The sequence below is a fragment of the Triturus cristatus genome, chromosome 7, assembly GCF_964204655.1.
Source record: "Triturus cristatus chromosome 7, aTriCri1.1, whole genome shotgun sequence".
NCBI classification, from domain to species: Eukaryota; Metazoa; Chordata; class Amphibia; order Caudata; family Salamandridae; genus Triturus; species Triturus cristatus.
Genome location: NC_140590.1, coordinates 1,692,707,187 through 1,692,731,414, shown reverse-complemented (window position 1 = coordinate 1,692,731,414; position 24,228 = coordinate 1,692,707,187). Strand labels below are relative to the sequence as shown.

Here is a 24,228-nt window from a genome sequence, read left to right as displayed (position 1 = left end):
GCCAGTAACCTACCAGTTTTGTCCCCCACATCGTAAACTGTATGCCTCGAAGCCTCAAGGCACTGCCGGACTCGCTCTGTGAGGTGCTCTTTGTATTTCGTCTGAGCCACATACAGGTCGTGCGAGGTTGCACGGGAGGGAGCCGCGGCCTGGCGGGCCTCCGCCGCCCGGAGCTCGGTCTCAAGCGATTGTAGTTCAGCTACCTGTTCGCGCTTGTGTTCCGAAACGGCGGCCATCGCCCGGCCCCGCACCACCGTTTTGTACGCTTCCCAGAGAATCGCAGGGGAGTCGACCGAAGTTGCATTTTCTTGGAAGTAGAATTTCGTCGCTTGCACTATGGATTTACTGATCTTTGGCAGGCGAATGTAGCTAGGGCGTAGCGGATAAACGCGACGGCGCAGTAGGTGATAACTGGCGTATTGCAAGAGGATCGGGGAGTGATCAGAGATGCCTCTGGGTTGAATGTTTATGCTGTCAACATTCTGGAGACAACCGGGGGAACCTAGAAAGTAATCAATGCGGGTGAGACTGTCATGCACCCCGGAGTGATACGTGTAGTGCTGTGCCGTCGGATGATGCAGCCGCCATATGTCCGTTAATCCGATCGCCGTCGCGAAGCCCGCGAGGCGAGACACTCCCCCAATCTTTCCCCTAGGTGGAGACCGGTCAGTGAGGTCGTCCATCACCGCATTAAAGTCGCCACCCAATAATACCTCCCCCCCCGGTAGTGAGAGCAGGAATTCACTGAGTGCTGGGAGCGCCGAAGCATGCAGTCCAGGTGGGATATAGACAGACACTATGTTGATGGGCCGGCCCTCCCATTGTACGTGCGCTGCGGCGAAGCGCCCAGCCCCGTCTGTGTGTACACTAAGCACGATCAAGGGGGACCGACACCGCAGCAGGATACCAACCCCCCGGGACCCAGAGGTGAATTCAGAGTGTGCCACCATCTTATACCCCCATCTGTCAAGCGCTTTAGTTGTGGAGCCAGTGAGGTGGGTCTCCTGGAGCAAGGCCACCGTCGGGGAACATCTTTTGAGACTATGCAGGACCAGGCCCCGCTTAATTTTATCTCCCAAGCCCCGTACATTCCATGTGAGTAAAGAGAGGGGTGGCGCCGAAGTCAGAGCGCTGGCAGGGGGTTGGTCACGCTGCATCACAGACATTACGGTGGGTGGGCAAAGTGACGGAGCATGGTGCGGATAACGTGGCGTGATGCATGTGTCATGCAGTGAAAGTGCGGGGAGTTTAGGTCAAAGGCCCGTGTCCTACAGAACCTCAACAGAAAAACAAAACTACAAAACATTCCCCACTCCCCCCCCCCCCCCCCCCCTCCCTGCCTCCCTGCCACACGGACTCAGAACTGCCCGCCACCCCAACTCAGCAGAGTGCTCCATTCCCAAAACCCCAACCAGTACTTGCGCTGTAAGGAGCGTGGGGTCCGAGGAAGACCAAGACATCCCCTGTCCCCAGGTCCCATCGTTCACACCCTCTGGCAATAGGACGTAGATCAGTCCAGCATCGGTGGGCACCAGATATGAGTCTCCAGCTTCACGCCGCCGCTGCGGCATCAGCCGTTGGGTTCTCCCTCAGTCTCCTCTGCGCGCCGGTCGCGGCCCTCAGAGTCCTCCTCACTCCCCATGCGTCTCGTCCTGCGGGCCGAGCGTCCACCACCCGCAGCCGGGCGCCAGCCCTCCAGCCAGTCGTGGGCCTCCTCCGGTGTGTTGAAAAATACAGTTTTGCCATCCGCCACTACACGGAGTCGCGCCGGGAAGAGCATAGCGTAGGGAAGTTCCCGGGCCCTCAGCTTCTTTTTGATCTCCAGGAAACTTCGGCGCTGAGCCGCCACCGCCGCCGTATAGTCCGGGAAGAAGGACACCGTGGAGTTCTGGAGACGGATGGGCGGCGCCACCCGCGCCGCCTGAAGAATGGCATCCCTGTCGCGGAAATTGAACAGGCGGGCCAAGACGGGCCGCGGGGGTGCACCCACTCGCGGTCGGCCGCCGGGCACCCTGTGGGCGCGTTCCACCGAGAAGAAGGTAGACAGGCCCCTGGGTTGCAACTTGGACTTGATCAAGTCTTCAATGTAGAGGTCCATGGCTGGGTGCCCTTCGCTTTCGGGGATCCCTGTAATGCGCACGTTGTTGCGGCGAGAACGCCCCTCTTGATCGTCCAGCCTGGCCGCCATGCGCTTGTTGTCCGTCTCCAGCTGGGACACCTTTTGTAGGAGATAACTCGAGTCTTTTGCCAGGGTCTCTGTCACCTGCTCAACCTCCGCGACCCTGGCGGACATTTTCTGGAAGTCTGCACGGAGAAGAGACACGTCCGTGGAGATTGACCCCACCGTCGTCTGTACTTGTGTCAAGGCAGCCATGATGTCTTCCAGCGTTACTTTAGGCGCCTCTTTGTCCGTCGCCATCTTCTCGGTGCGCCCGCCACGGTCAGGCGTCGCGGAGGAGTCCTTGATATAGGCGAATTTATCAAGTTTGCCCTGTGAATTCCCTTTGAGCCCCTTCCCGCTCATGGTCGCAGCCGGCGGCCCTCTCCCTCCCGCTCGCCACTGACGAGCCGGTGAAGTGGACCTCTTTGACTGGGCAACGTCCAACTCAGGCAGCACCACGAAGCGCCCAGGTCTCGGCGAAGTCCGGCATCAGGCGGGCGCACAGCCCTTATTTCTCCCCTCCGATCACAGTAAATAGCAGGCGTCTCGGGGTACCGCACAGGTGCCAGGCAGCAGTGCCAGGCGTCGCGCTGCAGGCAGCCAGGGCGTGCAGCACCTCCTCTCCGCTACACTCGTTGAGCCTCGCAGCCGGGGGCGGACCAGGATCAGCGGGCCCGATTAGCACCTCTCCGCAGGGCCACTCGCGCGGTATAGCACTGTCTTCACCCCTCCACTCAGGCAACGGTTGGTCCGTGGCTGCAGACACCCCGCCTCCGCCTCATAGACGGCCGCTCTCCGTCTTGGGCACCTCCGTCACTCAAGGCCCCGGCTTTCAGCGCCGATGCAGGCCGCAACTCACCGGGTCTCGTTGGGTACGCTCTGGGCGTCCAGGCAACTCCGGATTGGATCAGTCGGGGCCGCGTCGTCTTCGCCTGTGATAGCAGGGCAGCCCGAGTCCTCACCAGCGTCGCGCTGCAGGCAGCCAGGATGGGCAGCACCGCGGCTCCACACCGCCGGCCCTTCCTCGCAACAGGGGCCGATCAGGATCGCTGTGCTCGATTGTGCCGCCTCCGCAGGGCCACCCTCTGCAATGTCGCTCAGGCCTCGCCCAGCCGCTCAGGCAACGGTCCGCCCGGGGCCGCAGACACGCAAACACGCTGCCTCCGCCCCCGAGACAGCCGTGCTCCGACCAGGGCACTTCCGTTACTCGAGGCCCCGGCTTTCAGTGCTGGTGTAGGCCGCGGATCTCCGGGCCTCGCTGTTCGCGCCCTGGGTGCCCGAGAAACTTCGGGGTCGGATCATTCGGCGCCGCTTCGGTTCCGCCGTCGGTACGAGGACCTTGGAGCCGGATCGCTGCACGGATGCTACACGGATGTCAGGGGAGTCGATCTCACCCTCGGAGCCCAACTAGGTTGCGGCCATCTTGCTCGGCTGCAAGCCACGCCCCCCGCGTTGTGTTTCTTTTGCACCAAACGTTGCTTCTGTGTTCGCATATTCGTGTCTTTACTTTCCGACTGGTCATGCCGACGTACCTGAGATTGCGTGGGCAGTGTTGCAATTTGTGTGTTTTCGTATTACCCACACTTTGCCTGGTTCCAGATTCAGAAATGTTGCTGATTTAGTTAAGTGGCACATACTGCAGTCGGCGCAGGTAGACTTTCTGTTATATACCTGTGAGTATTATTACAGTGTATTATACGCTGGGGCTAAACTTTCCGAGCAACCTTAGGATACAATGAGAAGGGTGTCTACTTAGGGCAAGAGCTGCCACAAAGCAGGCCCTCAAGAAGGAAATGCCTGTATGATTTACATGTTATTGAACCAAATCTATTTTGCATTGAAACGTGTATGAAATCCACTTGCCAGAACAGATTTGAATTTGCATCTGTAGTAATGACATGCAGCAGTGGCAGCAAATTCAGTGCCTTTAATCATCTTGCACTGTCACTGAATGTCAGCAATGCTAAAAAATGTGAAATCTCCCCCAGTAGCATGAGAGGAGGTTTAGATTCTATTAACCTCTTCAGTGCCCATGACGAGATAGCCTCGTCATGGAGCACGGTTGCGCTGTGCCCATGACGAGACTATCTCGTCATGAACCCCACCCACTAGTGCAACGCCCGGCACAGGAGGGGGAAAGGGCGTGGCACTGAAGGGGTTAAAGACACAAAGGTGAATATTATGAGTGAACATCTTTACTTAAAACTATAGTAGCAAAGATGAAAAGGGTATTACACAAAAAAACAAAATAGCCGTTGAAAGTATCCATTATAATCTAGCAAAAAGATATTGTGCATCAAGAACCCATGACATTACAATGAGCTTGCATTACATCAAGAACCATCCTACAAATAGTCCTGAGACAGCCCCTACTTCCTCTTCTTTGCAAACTACAAGCAGAACTGCCAATGAAGAAACAAGATCGGGATACCCATAGTCACATACACTGTGTTTTCACATAACAATGTCTTGAACTCAAAGAACATCCTTTAGAAGAAATCCCAAGACAAAACATACAGTCCATGGATTTCATTCAAACACCTCTAAGGTCAAAAAGAGAAACCCAGAAAGGTCAATCTTCTTGCTGTTCAGCCGACTTTATTCATATTATAAAAGTGTTAAAACTCCCAGCACACGATTTGCCGACACGTGTTTCGTCTTTTGCTAAGACTTTTTCAAGGCATGAACGTTGAAATCAAAAGCCAGAATTGTAGATGGACCACAACTAGTCCTGCGTAATAGTATGAATACCGGAATCCCCAATCTGGAAGTTTGTGCTCACGAGTCAGTTCAAAATGTCACCAATAAAACCCCGAGCACAGTCCTGAGTCTAGAAACTCCAAGAACTTCAAAGAACCTCTCTCGAAGCTTCTCCCACCTTCCAGGAGAAGGGCACCAGGGTATAAAAACAGGATCTTCAGACCAGCCACGGCCTGTGCAGGTAAGAGTGGTGGGGCCAGGTGAGGGGGGATTTGGATGGGCGATGATGAGGGCAAATTAAATAATTAATTAATTTTACCTCAGCATCATCCATTGAAATCCCCCGTCTCCTCTGCCTTACCGCTCTTACCTGCACGGGCTGCGGCTACTTCAGACCAACTCTTCAGTTCACTACTGGATCTGCAGAACGACTCTCAGAGGACTACCTGCTGCTGTGCCCGCTGTGACCTGCTGTGCAGTAGCGGCTCACATAGGGCGTGCTGCGGGGTGGTAGGGCGTGGCGGGGGAGGGGCAGGGTGGGGGGTAGCAAACACTGCCATACGACGGAACGGAGGAAAGTAATTGCTACGTATGTCTGTGTTTGCTACCCCCACCCCTCCCCGCCCCCCCCACCGCCCGCAGCACGCCCTAAGCGAGCCGCTACTGCAGCTGTGCACTCTACCAGACTGCTGCTGTACCTGGAGGGACTGCTTTGCTGCCTGGAACCTGTCTTGAAACCTCAGAGGCCAGCCCTGCTAATGAGTCCTGAATCCATATCTGCATCCAGGACTAAAAGAAGTGATTACAAAGGCTAGTTTGCTGGCCACCTGTTCAGAGCCACAAGGACATAACAGGTTCTCACCATCTTGAACCTGTACCTGGACCCAGCCTGAGTGAGTCCTGAATCCCCAAGAGGTGGCCATCCACTCTTGGACCCTTGGTTGTGGTGCTAAATGTGCCAAGATGGCCAATTTCCAAAACAAGGACAAAATTTGACCAAAACGTGCTCTGCAAACCAGGACCAACCTACTTGTCTATCTGCCTGAGGTGCATCACCGGTTGTATTGACTTTGCGGCTTCACCTGCTATGTTGTTCTCCGCAGTAGCAGATCTTTTTCAGGGGTCTTTCGCCAGAGGGGTATCCGACCTTGTGGAACTGTCTTTGGGTACAGCGCTCTGTCCCACTGGAGATTTTCGAAATCCGGATGCAAAATTCTTGACAGCAGCTTCACTCCACAGCTATCCAATGACCGTGCTTCCTCATCGGACACTCTTGCAGCTTTGCACCGCTGAACTTCTACCTTCTCAGACATTTTTCTTCAGAAATGTTTCTAAAGCTGAGGGTAAGCGCTGACCGGGTCCGATTCACGTCTTGAATTCAAACCCCACTCCATCGCGGTCGGCCTTAATTTTCAACTTTGACCCGGTTTAGCGCAACCAGATTTCCACGGTTTATATTTTGGGTGCTATTTTGAACCTTAAACTTTCAAAATTCATAATTCCGATTCTACTGATTGGATTTTTGTCATTTTGGTGTCAAATAATCTATTAAAATGTACTCTGTTTTTATACATTGGTTTGAGATTTTTCCTTGTGCTGTGTTTTCACTTTATTGCTGTTTTTATGCTGCATAAATACAACAAACCAATTTCTCACACTGGTGTTCAGCAGTGTGGATCAGGACTTGTGTTTGTGCAGTACCATACAGTGATTTTTGTTGCATAAAAATCCCAGACTTGGAAGTGAAATTCCACTGAGTTCTACTATGCCAGCTCTACCTAGGGTTAATTATAGCCTGTCTTGGGTCATGTGACTGGGTGTAACTCACAGACTTTTTGAAGTTCTCCCAGACTGTCACACATTAGTGGGACTAAGTGTACCTGAATGGGCCATCTGGTGGCCGGATGGGGGGCGGAGCTGAGCACAGCCCCACTTGCAACTGAATAGCCTGTGCTCTGCCTCCACAAAGAGGGCCTAATAACCCCACATTGTTAATATAGTCAGATTGGAGCGTGGTCATGGGAGGCATGAGATTCCATGACTTCAAAGACACGTTCTAGATGCCTCTGCCACCTTCCAGAACCAGGGCACTAGGGTATAAAAAAGAGGACCCCCAAACACCAACTCCTCAGTACACTTCTGGGCCTGTAGATACTCTGTCAGGAAAAAGGACTGATGTGCTGCTGAAATGACTGTTTCTTTGCTGGACTGCTACTCTGAAGGAGCTACTGTCCTGCTGTGCTGACCTGCTGCCCTCTTGCCTGGGGAAGGAGAACTAGACCTGCAACTTCACCTTAAATCCAGGACAACAGGGTGACTCGAAGGGCTAATCTGCTGGACTCCTCATCTGAGCCTCAGGAACATCAAAGACTCCTCAAACAGCTCCTGGACCAAGCTTCAGCAAGTTCCTCATCCCCAAGTGGTGCCTTTCAGGTCCTAAACCCTCGGTGGGGCTCACGGATACTGAAATCAAGCTTTTGGGCACTTTTGCAATGGGCCAGTTCGCACCAAGACCACACTGCTTGCACCAAAAATCAGCATGAGCTGCCACCAGCCCGTCTCTTCACACTGCTGCATCGCCTGCTCACTGGGGACTGGCAGTGCGAAGCTCCATGCCGCCCACCCGCGATGCCCGGTCTGCCCTCAGCGACACATCGCCAGTCTACCACCACACTTTCTTTGTCTCTCGAGGCCCTCTTCAACGTGAACGGGAATGTTGGCACAAAACCTGAGAAGATAAACTATTAGCAGGACTAATCTAGGACTGTATCTGACCTGCGCTCCTTCGCGTCGGCCTGAACTCTTGACTTTGACCTGGTCCAGCTCGACCAGATGTGCTTTGTGCTTTTTGGTGCCTTTTTTGCTTAAATTTTTAAAAAAATCATAACTCAGTTTTTTTTGCTGGTTTCAAATATTTTAGTAAAATGTACTCTATTTTACTAAATCAGTTTGGTATTTTTCTTGTGTTGGGTTTTAACTTTATTGCTGTTCGAGTGCTGCATAAATGCTTTGCACGGTGCCTGTAAGTTAAGCCTGACTTCTTTTTGATCCAAGTTATCCTGAGTTAAGCACAGGTTAATTTAGGGTTGGGTGGTCCTTCACCCTAAGAGGGAATGTAATAGCTGCTTGATCAGGGCTCACACCCCAGTCAACCAATAACCCAGTTTCTCACAGGAGCTTTCCCCACTACAGGTAGAGAAAACACCAGAGATCCCATGTTTCTGAGATGCCTCAGAAGCCCTTCTACGTTTCGAAGAACACTTTTTCCCACCTTAAGCTAAGTCAGAGGACAGCTTGAATTCCTCAGCAGAGGAGCCTAATTATGAAGACATCGGGCCAAATGTAGATGTTGTGCTGTTATTTTTTGCTAGTGTGTAATTGTACTGATGTATATTGTTTTTTTTAATTTTCTGTAAATGTGCTGGCTTTTGCTTTGGCGTGGTGCATTTTGCTGTAACACATTTTTGTGCTGCTGTGTTGAGGTTTGTTGCTGATCTGAGGTTTTGCTATTGTTTGATTGATTCTGTTGTTTTTGCTGTGCTTGATTGTTGGACTAGTGTATGTATTAGCAGTACAATATGGTGGAGTGTTGTTGTTTATTATTGTCATGGTATGCTATTTTGCTGGTGTTTGTATTGCGTTGCAGTGTTGTATGTAATATTAAATTATGTTGTTATTTTTGTCTTGTGCCGTGGTGTTGTGTATTGTTGTTGATGTGCAAAAAGCATTTGCAGCAGCCGCAGCCCGTGCAGGTAAGAGCGGTGGGGCTGGGTGGGGGGATTTCGACGGACAATGCCCGGGGAAAATAAAAGAAATAATTAATTTCTCCTCGTCATCGTCTGTGGAAATACAACCCCCCCCCCACACAGGGCCCCACCGCTCTTACCTGCACGAGCCGCGGCTGATTTGCACATGCCTATGTGTGCATGCATTAGCAGATTAAAGCCAGCCCTGCTGACTTTACTAATACCTATTTTTAAATGTCTGATTCTAGCATGGTGAGTCAATTCAAATGTTCCCTAGTTTATGAGTAGGACAGAGAGTAGTTCTTTCGTAGATCAAGAGATGTTGTCTTGTTTTTAACCCCTTCCCTGCTCATGACGGAACCACTCCGTCATGAGCCACAGTTGCGCTGTGCTCATGACGGAGTGGTTCCGTCATGCTGCGGCCGTTGGCCGCCGCTCCGCCCACGCGGCGCTAATTCCCCGCCTGTGCGGGCGATTAACGCAGTGGGCGGAGACGTGACGGAACCACTCCGTCATGAGCACAGCTCAACCGTGGCTCGTGAGGGAACGGTTCCGTCACGAGCACAGCGCCACCGCGCTGCCCCCAAACCCCCCCCAGCGCCGCGGCGGAATTCCTGCCGCGGCGAAGGGGTTAATAGCATCCCTCCTGTCAACATCTACTTTCCAGGAGTACAATATTATAATAAAGCACATTTGAATTATAAAATAATTGGGAGTGAAAAAGCAAAGTGGCTGATACAAATGGGAGTATTTAAAAAAAAAAAAGCAAACATTAAATGTTGTGGGTAAAAAATGCGTCTAGTCGAATAGAAAGGAAAAAGTAAACATGTGTCTTACAAATAGGAAAATGTACTTGGAAGGCTAGATATAAAATGTTCCTGTGGAAGTTGCTGCCCCTCTAGGAGAGCCCCCTTTAGAAGAAATGACAGGAATAAACTGCATGCATCCTTAGCCTCCATCATGTGTACTCTACTCTTCCCACAGGTGATCGACGTTGGGCAGCCCCTGGTCACAGTCTGCGGCCGTCTCCTTGCTGCCACAGACGACATCCCGGAACCACTTCAGTTTATCTCCGTCTCAAATGCCCTAACTGTAACATTTGCTTCACAGCCTGTCCAGAGCAGGGCCTACCGGGGCTTCCGCGCCGTCTACGCTGAGCTTGGTAGGTTACTGTAGACACAGAGGTGGGTCTTAACCTGAGAGGGAGGCCTACGGAAGGGTACTCTGATAATCAAAGGCGTGGTGCAGAATGACAGGGCCCCGCGGCCCAATGTGATGCAAAATGTTGATTTGCGCAAGATCACGTGTGCATCTTCACCAGGACACATGCCGATACACAGGGCATGCTGATTGTGTGGTGGGGCCTCTCGAACCAATGAATCCTCAGGAACAAATTCTCTTTCTTTCTTTCACCCACTGCCCAGCCCACGACGAATGTGCCAACAGGAAGACGCCCTGTGCCCACTACTGCCACAGCCACCCTGAGGGATACTTCTGCTCATGCGCATATGGGTACGTCTTGGGCAGGGACAACGCATCCTGTGAAGAGAGCGAGACGGGTGAGTGAGCCGGGGTTAGAATAACATAACGATGTCGATAGCAATAAGACTAGCCACAGTAGTAATGATGACAATTGTGGATACAATGTGACAGGATTGAATCATTTGGTACAAATTACAAATAATTTGAATCAAATGGATTGAATTACAGAACCATAAATATCAATTACTGGGGAAGGCCTGGTCCCAAATGCTTTAAATTCTGTTTCTGCCTTTTAAGGTGGAACAGCAAACAATAATGTAAAATAAATTGTTGTCAGGGATATGCAGGGTGAAAACCTATCGAATTATGCTCCAGCAATTAAAATTCATACAAATGAAGTTCCAATGTACTCTTTGAACTGCCAAACAATTTACAAAGCAGCTAGGACAACAAGTACAGCACATCCAAACCCATCCCAAATTATGTCTCGGTGCACTTCTGAATAGTACCAGCTGCTCAAGGTGCTACTGCCAAAGCCGGTAACATCTGAAATATTGATCAGGGGGCACTCAATTCAAATCCACATCAACCAATTCCCTTTGGTCCAATATATGATTGGCGGTAGTCTTGGTATAGTGCAAAAATCTTCTTTATTGAATTCCAATGAAAAAATACAGTACAGCCATAGTCATCGTGTTAGGTTTGGGTGAACTTCTTCAGGGCATGAGAAATATAGTTTAATTAGTGAATTTTAGGTCTATCCAGACGCCAAGTTGCAGAAAAGAGGGAACTCCCAATCTGTTCTTAAACATTTAATTTAATTTGAAGTGGTACAAGCAAATATTGACTCACAAATCTGTGACATGTGGCGTGTTGGAGATAGCCAAATGAAAAGAACCTAACAGCGGACCTTCCAATCTGCACCTCACACTTGTTTCGTTTATTCAAGAGTCCTGCTCATAATCACTCCAGCACCTGCTGTTGTGCGGTGCCCCTGTGTTCCAGATCTTTAGTCCATAAAGCAAAAGGAGGTGTAAAGGAAGTCCAGTCAGTCTCGTTCTTTCAAAACCTTTATTTATACTTTTTTTCCATCGAATATATAAATCCTTAATAACACAAACTGCTCAGCCAACGCGTTTCATTCCAAATAGTGGGAACTTCATCAGGGCTTAAATTATAATTTCGGTAAATTCAGTCTCCACAGGTAAATCAATATTCTTATTCCTGCTCAGTGCACTGGAAAACTAGGGATTTCCCAAGGCATCACCATGCCCGTTTCTGAATACCCTGATAAGTATACTGCTCCTTCCTGCGACGTTTTGAATTCATATCAGCGCACTGAGCTGGAATAAGAATATTAATTTACCTGTGGAGATTGAATTTACCAACATTATTATTTAAGCCCTGATGAAGTTCCCACTGTTTGGAATAAAAAAACGCGTTGACTGAGCAGTTTGTGTTGATAAGGATTTATATTCGATGGAAAAAAAAGTATAAATAAAGGATTTGAAATAACGAGACTGGCTGGACTTCCTTACCTGGCGCACCTCCTTTTGCTTTATCGTGTGGGCGATAGCGTCCGTCAGGCTTATATTTCTTACGCCCTGAAGAAGTTCACCCAAACAAAACTCTTAGGCTGTACTGTTTTTTAAAATTGGAGTTTAATAATACAAGTTTTTTGTAGTGCATCAAGACTGTCTCTAATCACATATTGGACCTAATGGAGTTGGTTGACACTTGACTTTGAATTATGTGCCCTCTGATTAATGTTTATGTTCTCCTAGAAGTCCTGTGAAATGTTATGTCTGTGAGAAAGCAGAGTGTGTGAAGAGGGTGCTGCAGAGGTCTGTGTCTAATTTACATGGCACAGGTTAGGTTCCTGGCTGGATTAGTTCAGCATCTCTTTCTTGTGAGGTTGATGAAATGAGTAAAATTGTGCTTCTCCTTCATCAACCGTAAGATTGAGCTGGCTGACCATAGCTCCTATAAATGGGCACTTTCAAATAAGCAGGACTTTTGGCTGTGTGTTTTGAAACAGTAGGGACTTCTTTTTTGGCTTTGTTGTTGGCTCAGTGTGACCCCTTGTGTCCTTTCATATGGGGAGGACAGAGGATAGCGTCAGTTCGTAAACTGTTTGAGATATGTGGCGTGTTTACAAATGTTGAAATCAAACCATTGCAAAACCCAGGATCTGTTTCTGGTATCCACGTGATTTCCAGGCAGAGCTCAAGCAAAGGGTGGGTTTGGGTGCATTAATCCTTTGTGGATTTCAGCTTACTGCTTGACTCCCACAATGTTCAGCACAACAGGATTAGTAGTGTCACTTTGTGTTTCCCCTTCAGACCCTCTTTGAATGGGCTCCTGGCTTTATTGATGTTTACATTTTGATATTTCTGTCTGTATTTATCAGTGGAGTACCTGTGGGGGAGGGGCAACTGGTCACTCTGTCAGTGAAGATCAGGACACGTTTAGCCAGTTGAACACTGGGTCGCTGAGGGCTTATGAGGGGCAGTTGTACTGATATCTGAGGACCAAATGAGGATGTCTGATGGCTGGATGATGCTGTCTGAAGGGCAACTAGTTATGCTTGTAGGCGAGTCCTGTTGTCCAGCTGAGGGCCTCTCAAGATGAAACAAGGGTCTTTTAGGGTGTTTTGGAGGTTACCGAAGGTCTTCTGAGCTTCTCCAAGGGTTGGAGACAGGAGGGTTACCTGGGGTGGCACAAGACAGCCTTAGTTTCCTTTTAGAGCTTCCTGGGGACAGGGACATGGATTCAGGGGGGTTGTATGGGGTGGGTCACCCCTTAGTAATGTCTTAGTCATGGTCTGGCAGTGGCAGTCAGATCAGCCATTGGCAGCAACGGTGACATCAAGTCGCTGTTGCTGCAGACTGGGCAGCGAAGGCGAGCCAACACATTGACAGTAAGAGACGGTCCAGAACAGAGCCAACAGTGAGGCTTGGCTCTAAGAGCCCACACACAAGCTGAGCCACAAAAATATTTGGTATATAAATCATGCAACAAATATCTTGGACAAGTATGATGAAGTCCTTCCAAATGTGGAAAAAAGTGCATCTCTTTAAGATGTGCTACCGTTTCATCTTAGTTCTTCATATTATATCACTGCATTGAGAGGCATCTGTTATAAGCCATAGTTTAAAAACATGAATTTAGTTACATTCACGTTCCACACCTGTCCTGATTAAAAATCCAGCTAGTTAACTCAGCAACAAAGTCAGTTGTTATGCGTACCCTATATGTGGCAGAGATTCTTAGTATGTATGGAGCAACATATAGTCTGTTACATCAAACACAAAAGGTGTTTGTGCAGCACACTAACTTCCTGAACTCATGAATTTGAAGATATCCTCAAGTGTTATAATGAATAAATAGGAGGATTGCTGAAATAAAATATTTGCCTAGAATCACACAATTTGTGGAAGACTGAATTGAACTCATATTTCCTGTTTTTCACACTGTGCATTCAGTCACTAGATGGGCATCTGTTAAAAATGGGGTTTCTGGTTGGCTAGGGTATGCACTTAAGCCATGCAGAACCCAGCACTGTAGTCACGGCAAGTCAGTTACACACCAAAGATAACCTGTACTGACCCACTGGTAGCTTGGCGCAGAGCAGTCAGGCTTACATTTAAGGGGCATGACCACGGCTCAATAATTGATTACATATTTTTTACCCCGGGTATCTTACATAGGGCTGTGACCTATAGAGTAATTAGCTCCCCCTATAGCGATCACAACCCGGTGCTACTCGAGTTAATCTGGAGTGATCTTAAGGCCAATGGTGCGATACCACTGGGAGGGGAAAATGCCCTGTTACCTAAGGACCAAGGTAGAAGACTTAAATGGGCAAAGGTTGTCCCGGAAATTTTTTTTGACAATCTTTTCCCTAAAATTGAGGCTAATGTAGCCATCTGCCAGGAACCAGCAGCTGCTAATGTTGACAAGATGGGGGCCTTTGAAAGCATATGTGCCCAAATATCCCTTGATTTGACAACCACATCACAGAGACATGGTACCAATCATTGTAAATGGTTTGATTCAAACTGTTCTAAAGCTCATAAGGCTTTAAAGAAGGCACTTTTAACTACTCCAAGAGACAGGGTCCTTATTGCCAATCTCAGGAAGGAGTACAAGGCAACAACTACTAGTAGGAAGAATGCTATCAAACAAGAGGCATGGGAGAGTCTCCTTAATGTGGATGTTTTGCGTGACAGTAGACACTTTTGGACCATTATTAACCACCCTTTTTTCTCTGAATCCGAGAACACGGTCATGGACAATGTAATCTGTGACTCAGATTGGTTGCTCCATTTTCAGGGAGTTTATGGAAATACAGTCTCTGTTTCGACTCAAAATCCCATAGTGGCTGTTGCGTGTGCCCCCCTTGTTTTCACCTGTACTGAGGTGGAGAACGCAATTCTAGAGTCCTCGAGAAATAAAGCTCCGGGTCCCGATGGAGTGCCCGCAGACCTGTACTCCCATTTCCCGAAATTTTGGGCTAGGATCCTAACAAACATCTTTTGCGCTGCAAATGGTAACACCCTTCCTTCTACCTGGGTCACCTCAATTATAGTACCGATCTTTAAGAAGGGGCAGAGAGATGACCCGGGGTGTTACAGAACCATCTCTTTGCTTGACTCGGCGATTAAGATCTTGGGCAGAGTCTTACTGAAAAGGTTGAGGGAAAATATTGAACAGAGGGGGGGTCTTGCAAATATCCAGTATGGCTTCAGAGAAAAAAGAGGTACTGTTGACCAATGCCTAAATCTCCATCTGCTGATTTCAAAGTACACGGTGGCCAAGGAGGGGTCCTTATTTTTGGCCTTTATGGACCTCTCCTCGGCTTTTGACATGGTCAACAGGTCCAAGCTCTGGGGTATTTTACTGGAGTTTGGTGTTGATACAGCTCTTGTTCATTTCATGGCTTCTCTTCATCAGGAGCTGTTTGCAGTGGTTAGGGTGTCTAGGGAGGGCAGGTGCACAAACCGTTTCAAGTCCGAGAGGGGGGTCCGCCAAGGTTGCATCTTGGCCCCCCTCCTTTTTACCATTTATATTAATGGACTTGGAAACAGTCTAGTGAATGTGGGGACGGACGTCCCGCGTGTGGGAGATATACTGGTACCAGCACTCCTATACGCGGACGACGCAGTTTTATTAGCACGAACGGGAGTTGGGCTCCAAAGACTTTTGGATCAATTCGGGGCGTTCATGTGCCAGCTAGACTTAAAAATTAACGCCAAAAAATCACAGACGATGGTGGTAGGCAAATGTAGAGGCAGGAAAAAATCCAAGACCTTTTTTTGCGAAGGGGAGCTGGTCTCTAGAGTCACGGTCTTCCCTTATCTGGGCGTCCTTTTTGACGATAAGGGATCTTGGGGCCCCCAGATTAAGGCGAAGAGCGTGTCCATGGCTCGCTCTTCTTCAGCACTCATGGGCTTCTCAAGGAGATTAGGGTCTCGGCCCATGGAGGCCCTTCTGAAAATCTATAACACTAAGTGCCTATCGATCGCCTCTTACGGTGCATCCTTGTGGGGCTATGCTCATGTGGACAGGATCCAAAGAGTGGAGAATGGTTTTATTAGACAACTTCTCTCCCTCCCTAAATCCTCCCCAACCTTTGCCTTACACTCGGAGGTGGGCTTGGATTATTTTACGGATAGGTTGAAACTGGCCCCCTTGATTCTTTGGTTAAAAACCTGGCTCAATCCAGAGTTAACACTAAACCATGTCATTTTGTCTGATGTCAGGGGTCTGGACCGAGCCCACAAAATTCCATGGATGTCCTACCTGGAAATAACTTTTTATCAACTAGGCCGTATAGACCTTTTTAAATCGCCAGCTTCTATCAAAAAGGAGGACGTGAAATGGATCAAAATTAAATTCATGGAGAGGGCCAGACTGGAGCGGGAGGTAAAGGAACTGGAGAAACCTGCGGTTAGGGCACATTTTATGTTAACCTCTTCCCCCTCTTTGGAGCCTTACCTTAAAATTGTCACTAAACCTTTACATAGGTTTTTGTTGACTAAATTTAGGTTTAATTTGATTCACCAGATCCTAGGTAGTCACCCCTCCTGGATAAAACCTGAATTAGGCCCCCCCTGTAGCTGAGATAAATTCTCGCAACAAGACACTTTACATTTTATCATGTTTTGTGAGATTTTCAGGGATATAAGGAAAAGTTACCTGGTTCCATTTTTGAAAGAGGCTGGCTTCATACAGGTTAGGCCCGCTCTGGTCTACCTCCAGCACCTGGGGTCTACTCGTATCATTTTTTGCGTGGCTAGCTTTTTAGTGGCAGCTCTCAGGATTAAAAAGCAAACTCCCCTCAACGATATTAATGAAACACGTGAGGTTTTAAACAATTTTTAAACAATCAAATAATTTGCCAAGAACTTTTTAAGGTTGTCCCGTTTTTATGTAAAACTGTTATTGAGTGTTATATGTGTATTTTGTGATTGTAAATTTGTACTGTTGTTTTTTAATGTCTTTTATGAGTCTAACGATTCGAATAAAGAGTATTTGACTGACTGACAGTCAGGCTTATCTAAAGAGGCAATGTGTAAAGCGGTTGTGCAACACGCTCACACAGCAACACAATAAATACACCACAAAAGAGGCTCCACATAGGATTATGTAAAAATAGACTTCCATATTATACAACAAGACCAAAAACGACATGAATCATAAATAATGCAATTATTCAGATAGTACTTGTTATCCTGATCACTACAAGACTAAAATGACATACATCATAAATACTTTGCAGGTAATGCAGTCTTGTTTAAAGACAAACACATGAACCATGATATACAACCATCAAAACATTGTGCGCAGCGCATCGGCGCTCCTATTAAGACGGTTATGGTAAATTCTGTGAGCCTTGCTAAAATACGTGCATTTGTGATCAAAATGTAGGGCACAGCGCACCTGCGCACCTCCAAGATGTGATACAGTAATCTGATATCCAATCCTAAAGTAGTCTTGTCTCTATATATGGCGTGGCGCTATTTTAGGGGTCCTCACCAGAGATTTTCCCTCACTAAATGGAGCAAAAACAATGCCCCCACGGTCCGTCCCAAAAGGAGGCACAAACATAACGTTCAACACGGGGAGTACGCTTTTGGTCCTCTCTATCACGATACCAATGCAGCTGCCCGCAAGTGTGTGGTACATCTGCCAAACAAAAAAACACACAAGATGATGGATGGAATGTTGCACATTGGCAAAACATTCACCCCCAGTCACAGATCTGGGTTTAATCCATAGTTATTTTGCTCACCACGCCACCCATGTTCAGACATGGCCATATGCAAATCAGTCTTGACCCTGTGCCTCATGGTAACAGTCCAGCCCGAACTGCCAAGCAATGTCTTCTCTAGACCAGAATCAAGCATCCTAGGACCGGTTTCAGGGTTTCACCCCTCTTCAGCCAGGATAGCTTGACTCCAGTGGCGTAGTGAGCATGGGACCCACGTCTGGGCATACCCTTCCCACATAGGGCGAACAGCAAAACACACAAGATGATGGACGGAATGTTGCACATTGGCAAAACATTCACCCCCAGTCACAGATCTGGGTTTAATCCATTGTTATTTTGCTCACCACGCCACCCCAGTTCAGACATGGCCATATGCAAATCAGTCTTGACCCTGTGCCTCATGGGAACAGTCCAGCCCGAACTGCCAACCATGTCTTCCCTAGACCGGAATCATGGGGTCAGAGCCCAAGTACTTAATCTAAAAAATGATGAAAAGCTGACTTCAAAGGAACCCTTGGAAGTGTGCAACAATCCCTTTCAGCCCAGTCATGGCACCAGATGATCACTAGGGGTCAAATCAGCCCTGTGTGTGAGGGCAGCACACAAGCTATTCAGATGTGAGTGTGAACCACCTCTTCTTCTCCCAGCCCAGCAAGACTATCAGTATGCAGATGAATGCAGATGTATCCCCTGTCACAGCCAGCCCTTCCTCTGTTGTGGTTGTCTAGAAAGTATGTACAAAGTGTAGCTTGCACCCAACCTTGACAAGTATTGGAGACAGGCTGCAAAGCACAAGAAATCATACTCACAGAGAAATGCCCACTTTCTAAAAGTGCCATGTCTAAAATAGTAATGTAACATCCAACTACACCAGTAAGTAGGATTTATCACCACTATTCTAAACATACCAAACATGGCAACGCCACTCTTTCTGACCACGAATTACTGTCTAAAGGTTTATAAGGGAATTCTCAATGCTAGCCTATGAGAGGAGTTAGGCACTCACTATTGACCAGATGGTATGCTTTATAAAACACAACATTTTTGTTTTCATGTTTTAAGTCACACCCATAATTAGGTAGGCCGTGCCTCTGGGGAAGGATTCCTAGTTAAATGTCTTTGCCAATGCCACTTTTAGATACTCACATCCTTTTCATCCTCTTAAAACATGGCCACCTGGGATGATGACCACAGTGATCCGGTCAACACGCATCATTGGAGCTTCTGCCCCTCCCAGGTGTGGTGTTTGGAAACTTGGGGGACAGTGCTTCAGCAATTGAAGTTGACTCTTAAATTATATGTTCCACACTGCAGCATCGGTTTGCCTCCATCTATATTCCCTGGTGTATATGAGAGGTACCAGACATAGGAGCTGCATGCAAGTGATTTTATCTTTTACAGCCTGAGGATAAAAAAATTAAGTTTTGTTCACTTTCCCCAGGTACAAGTTGTGTCTTCAAAGACCCCCCACAATGCACCACCCGCTCCCCTTAGGCTCCTCCTGGACTGCCACTGATCTATCTCTGCAGTGTGCCATTGGGTCACAGGACTAGTGCTCCATATCTACCCTGAGAATAGCAGAGCAAACAAGTACACTCTTAATTTAGTGTCGTTCTGAAGCACTGTAAATAATCTTCTGATAAATCGGGGCACATGGTAAACACAATTGCTGGAGTCACAGTTGCATGTGTGACCTTAGAATTGGAACATTCATATCAACACCATGTATACATAATTCTGAGATGGCTCACTTCTATTCTTTCTGTTATGAGCTTCTCTTACGGCCAGCAGGTGACAGGTCACAGTGCTATATCAAGACATCATGTGTGTCGTTGTAGAGTCTTCTGTTACTGGGGTATGACTCCTAAGTGCACATAAGACAACTCACTGTCACTGTACAGTGTCAGGATTTTTAGTGAGATTTGTTAACAGTGCTTTCCCATCACAGAGAATTCTTGTGCTTCGTTGCCCAGCAGGTAAATACACTCGCCCTTCAAAGTCACTAGCCTCTTTTTACAGCTCAGCATGTGCACAAGGGAAGCAGCCCCAAAAGCAGCAGCATCAAGGTCCTTTACACACATCGATCCACATACATATGTGTCTGGGCTCTAGTGCACGCTTACACACAATGCCTGTCTATGTGTACACACATCCATACACACACCCCAGGCACACATATGTACCACATACACAAACTGGCCTTGAATACACCCATACACACAAACTAACCACCACCAATCATTGCTAAAATCCCCATCAAACCACTGTCATTTTCCTTCCTCCTCTATTCTCCATCCACTTTCTCCATTCATCTACTCATCCATATATCCACACAAATTCACCATTCATCAAAACATAAATTCACGAGCCCTCCAGCCTCCCACTCAATTGTCCAGCAACTCACTCCGCCATCTACTTCTCATGTATCAATACCGTCATTTACACCTCTAGTTACCACAACATGATGTGCTATGCGTATTTGTAAGTGCATGTTCACCCCAAGGTGCATCTTGGGGCTGAAATGCCAAATGTTTACACTCAACACTCTATATTTAGCTATTTTACTTGCGCGACCATCCATGCACGTACCAACCCACATAGCCACAATGAAACATACACATGAAATAGGCAAGGGTGTTAGCAATGCTGCTGCAGACTGTGATGTACCTGTTATGTGAGAGAGGAGACATCATAGATACCTCTTGAGCTTTATCTGTGCTGTGACAGTGGGAAGCTTGGACTGCTGCTGTAGTGTCAGGGAAAGCAGCTTCCACTGTTGCCATGCTTTCCTGTTCCATTAAGGAGGGAAGCTTGCACCTCTGCACATGCTGTACCTGTTATGTGAGAGAGGAGACATCATAGATACCTCTTGAGCTTTATCTGTGCTGTGACAGTGGGAGGCTTGGACTGCTGCTGTAGTGTCAGGGTTGACATGCTGTGCCTGTTCCATCAAGGAGAGAAGCTTGCACCTCTGCACATGCTGTACCTGTTATGTGAGAGAGGAGACATCATAGATACCTCTTGAGCTTTATCTGTGCTGTGACAGTGGGAAGCTTGGACTGCTGCTGTAGTGTCAGGGAAAGCAGCTTCCACTGTTGCCATGCTGTGCCTGTTCCATCAAGGAGGGAAGCTTGCACCTCTGCACATGCTGTACCTGTTATGTGAGAGAGGAGACATCATAGATACCTCTTGAGCTTTATTTGTGCTGTGACAGTGGGAAGCTTGTACTGCTGCTGTAGTGTCAGGGTTGACATGCTGTGCCTGTTCCATGAAGGAGGGAAGCTTGCACTTCTGCACATGCTGTACCTGTTATGTGAGAGAGGAGACATCATAGATACCTCTTGAGCTTTATCTGTGCTGTGACAGTGGGAAGCTTGTACTGCTGCTGTAGTGTCAGGGTTGACATGCTGTGCCTGTTCCATGAAGGAGGGAAGCTTGCACTTCTGCACATGCTGTACCTGTTGCATGAGATGGAAGCTTGCACTGGAGATGCCTAGCTCTAGTGGTTGTGTGAAGGTTGCTGGGGTGTACTTCATCTGTGTTAATGACACGCCTGTCAACTGATTCACATGGTGTATCTGTTCTGCAAGAGAGGGGACCTTGCACTGCTACTGCCTGGCTGTGTCTGTTCTGCAAGAGAGGGAACCTTGCACTGCTACTGCCTGTCTGTGTCTGTTCTGCAAGAGAGGGAACCTTGCACTGCTACTGCCTGGCTGTGTCTGTTCTGCGAGGGACACATTGCACTGCTACTGCCTGCTGCCTGGCTGTGTCTGTTCGATGAGCGACACATTGCACTGCTACTGCCTGGCTGTGTCTGTTCTGCAAGAGTGGGAACCTTGCACTGATACTGCCTGGCTGTGTCTCATCTGCGAGGGACACAATGCACTGCTACTGCCTGGCTGTGTTTGTTCTGCGAGGGACACTGGTACTGCAGATTTTGTGCTGTACCTATTCTGTGACAGACAGGAGCTTGCATTTCCATGTTTCACAGGCATTAATCACACCCACTTGTGTGTACCTATCTGTTCGTACTGCCGGGGTGCATCTGGTCGTGGGTTCTAACCATGACTGTGCGCATCCAGCGGGTGCCCTCGTCTTTGAAGAACTGCAGGAAGGGTTGCCACCTGTCTCGGATAAAAACACCTGGCATTTCTGTGTATTCTGAGGTTAGGATTAGCCAGGAGATGGTACGCAATTAGCAGTTTTCTTTAATATGGCAACTCTGCCTCTATTTTCACTAACATATTTGTTAATAGACTGCACCACTCTAAAGTACTTTTGGCATCTTAGCATCTTGTTGCTGCTTTATGTTTATATTTCCAAGGGGGGAACTGGATTTTGATTATTTGCATGATTTGTTAAATCGGACTTTGCATTAAAATCTTTCAATCCTCCTGAAATACCTCGGATGATTAATGTACATGCACCAGAGCATTTCATGTAGTGTTAGATTTCATTAATTCGAATAGCTCAGTGGGTTAATGGTTTTATTATAGATAACCTGGTGTAACATTTTCCGGCACATGCTCTCTTCCTTCTGAGTCTACCCAAAGGGCCCTCACCATCTGCTACGTGGTGGTGGGAGTATTGACTGAGACCCAGTCTCTCCCATCCTCTTCCTTCATCATCTTGGCTCCATCTACCCTTTCCATCATTCTCACCATTCAAGCCATTGCATCATAGTGTTTGAAGACAACTCCTGGGGCGGTCGGTCCCTTACAAGCCATCCAGGGGGTTCAGTGTTTGCTAGATTAGTTGTGCATCCAGCTCAACCCTACTATCTCAACTCTAACACACCCCCATCCCACAACACATTAGACACAATTGCCGTCACCATCATGAGCACAATACAAATCACAGCCATGCAGTCGTCTAAGTGTTTTCTCCCTCAATGGTTGATCCTCTCAAGCTATAAATGACAAATGGTATCCTATCATCAATCTATGTAGCCATTGTGGCAAAGTTAGATTAAACCCACTACAACCACAAACAGAGAGAATGGCATAACCACCAAGTTGTACAATGGCCAATTGTACAGCCAGTAGCACAAAACAAATTGCACTGCCCTTAAGCACACAAATCCACGTCTATAATCTTAATTTCTTTGAATTTGTGATTCTGTGTTTATAGTTTCTATTAAAATGGAGACAAAAAGAGGGATTAAAGGTTCCTTACTGTGTAGCTCACCACGGTATAAAAAGTGTTTTATGGTCCAGATAGCTTCAAGCTTCACTTTCCTATACTTTTAGGTTTCTTATGTCATTACACCCTATCAGGTATTTTGCATTTGCTACTATTCTACAGCTTTCACGTACCCTGCTCTTTCTGATTCCTCTTCTCTTCCATGTGTGGTCTGTTAATTAGACTGGGCTACTAAAGGTCTGGACCTGCTGCCCACCCTAAGCCTGGTCTATTCATCCTATGTATGGGCGTATTCCAGTCTGCTCTCTTGGGCCTCCCTGCTTCACATTGCTGCGAGGAAGAACAGGACTAGACCGGAAAACAGAGTCCAGACTATCTCACTGAGGCACTATACTAACTGGCCTTGCTTTACCAAATAACTGAGAACGAATCCCTCTAACCCAGTCCCATGACCACTGCCAGTGGCCCCAGCCTGCCCTGTCCTCTTTAGTTGGATACATCTTGTTGCTAGTTGGGAAATCTCAGACTCCCTAAAATTATTGACTAAGGTATGTCCCTGGGTGGGGTTATCTGAAGGCACGCCAACAGCCCCTGAGGGGTAATTGGGGGCCTTTAAGGCCCAGCTAAAGGTAGAGGCTTTCTGATATGAGAGCATGAGTGTGTATTCTAAGGTCACGCAGGATGTGTCTGAAGGCCCATCTGAGTTGTGTAAAATTCAGATGATGTTGCCCTAAGGCAGGTTGAGGGAGCAATCTGTGTGTCTAATGATCAAATGGAGATGCCTACTGGGGGGCCGGTCTGGGAGTGTCTTTATGGAGCGCAAGGTCATCTGGTGATTGCTGATTCTCTGAAGCCCTGCAAGGAATGAAGGCAGAGGGTGGTGTGAGGGCTGTCTGGAAGAGAGGGTCAGTCTTGAAGCTGACTCAGGTGATATCAGTCAGATTGTCAGAATGGCAGCTGAGTGAGAGTTGAGGACCGGCTGACAGTCTCTGGATGCATGCTGTGACATTCTGAGGGACATTTGTGGGTGTACAGTGAGTAGCTGGAAAGAGTTTGAATGTTTATTGAAGGATGGCTGATGTATTTGTTACTCAAATGAGGGTCTCTGAAGGCTGACTGAGGCTTAAGGTGCCTGATGACACATTGAGGGTCTCTAAGAGCTGGATCAGAGTGTCTAAGGGTGGGTCAGAGATGCTTCTGAGTTGGCTGGTGGTGTCTGCAAAAAGTTGAAGGCTACATGTCGTGGCAGAGTCATCAGCAAATATCTTCTCTGAGTCTCATTGAACACTCAATGGGACAGATTTACAAAGGCAAACTTAGGCCAAAAGTCTAACTTTACAACTTTTGGTATTCAAAGCGGTAAGTTACGAGCAGTATCTTTACGTGCGCACTTGGGGCGGATTTTCCATACTCTGGGAGAGTCCACTCCACACCCAGATTGGAGCTCCACACTTGGGGCGGCGGTGAAGATTCCACTCTGGGTGTGGAGTGGAATCTCCGCACTTGGGTGGAGATTCTACCCAAGTGCAGAAACTCACCCCCCCCCCGAGTACAGACGTAAAGATACTACTCATAATTGACCTTTGTGAATACTAAAAGTAGTAAACTTAGACTTTTGGCCTAAGTTTACCTTTGTGAATTCTGTCGTAATGACCTTTGTGAATCAGGCCCTTGTAGGGCCAACTGAGTGTGTCTGAAATGTTGCTAAGGCCTCTGATAGT

The 24,228-nt window shown here is 47.8% G+C and overlaps 1 pseudogene across 1 annotated transcript in view; it reads left to right on the top strand.

Annotated features, from left to right (window-relative positions):
* Window positions 1–24,228, top strand: part of LOC146812780 (mannan-binding lectin serine protease 1-like) — a 62,945-nt pseudogene that overhangs the window by 10,654 nt on the left and 28,063 nt on the right. Inside the window, exons 3-4 of the transcript XR_014966895.1 lie at window positions 9,592–9,769; window positions 10,032–10,166. The product of XR_014966895.1 is annotated as a mannan-binding lectin serine protease 1-like (transcript). The remainder of the gene's footprint in view (window positions 1–9,591; window positions 9,770–10,031; window positions 10,167–24,228) is intronic.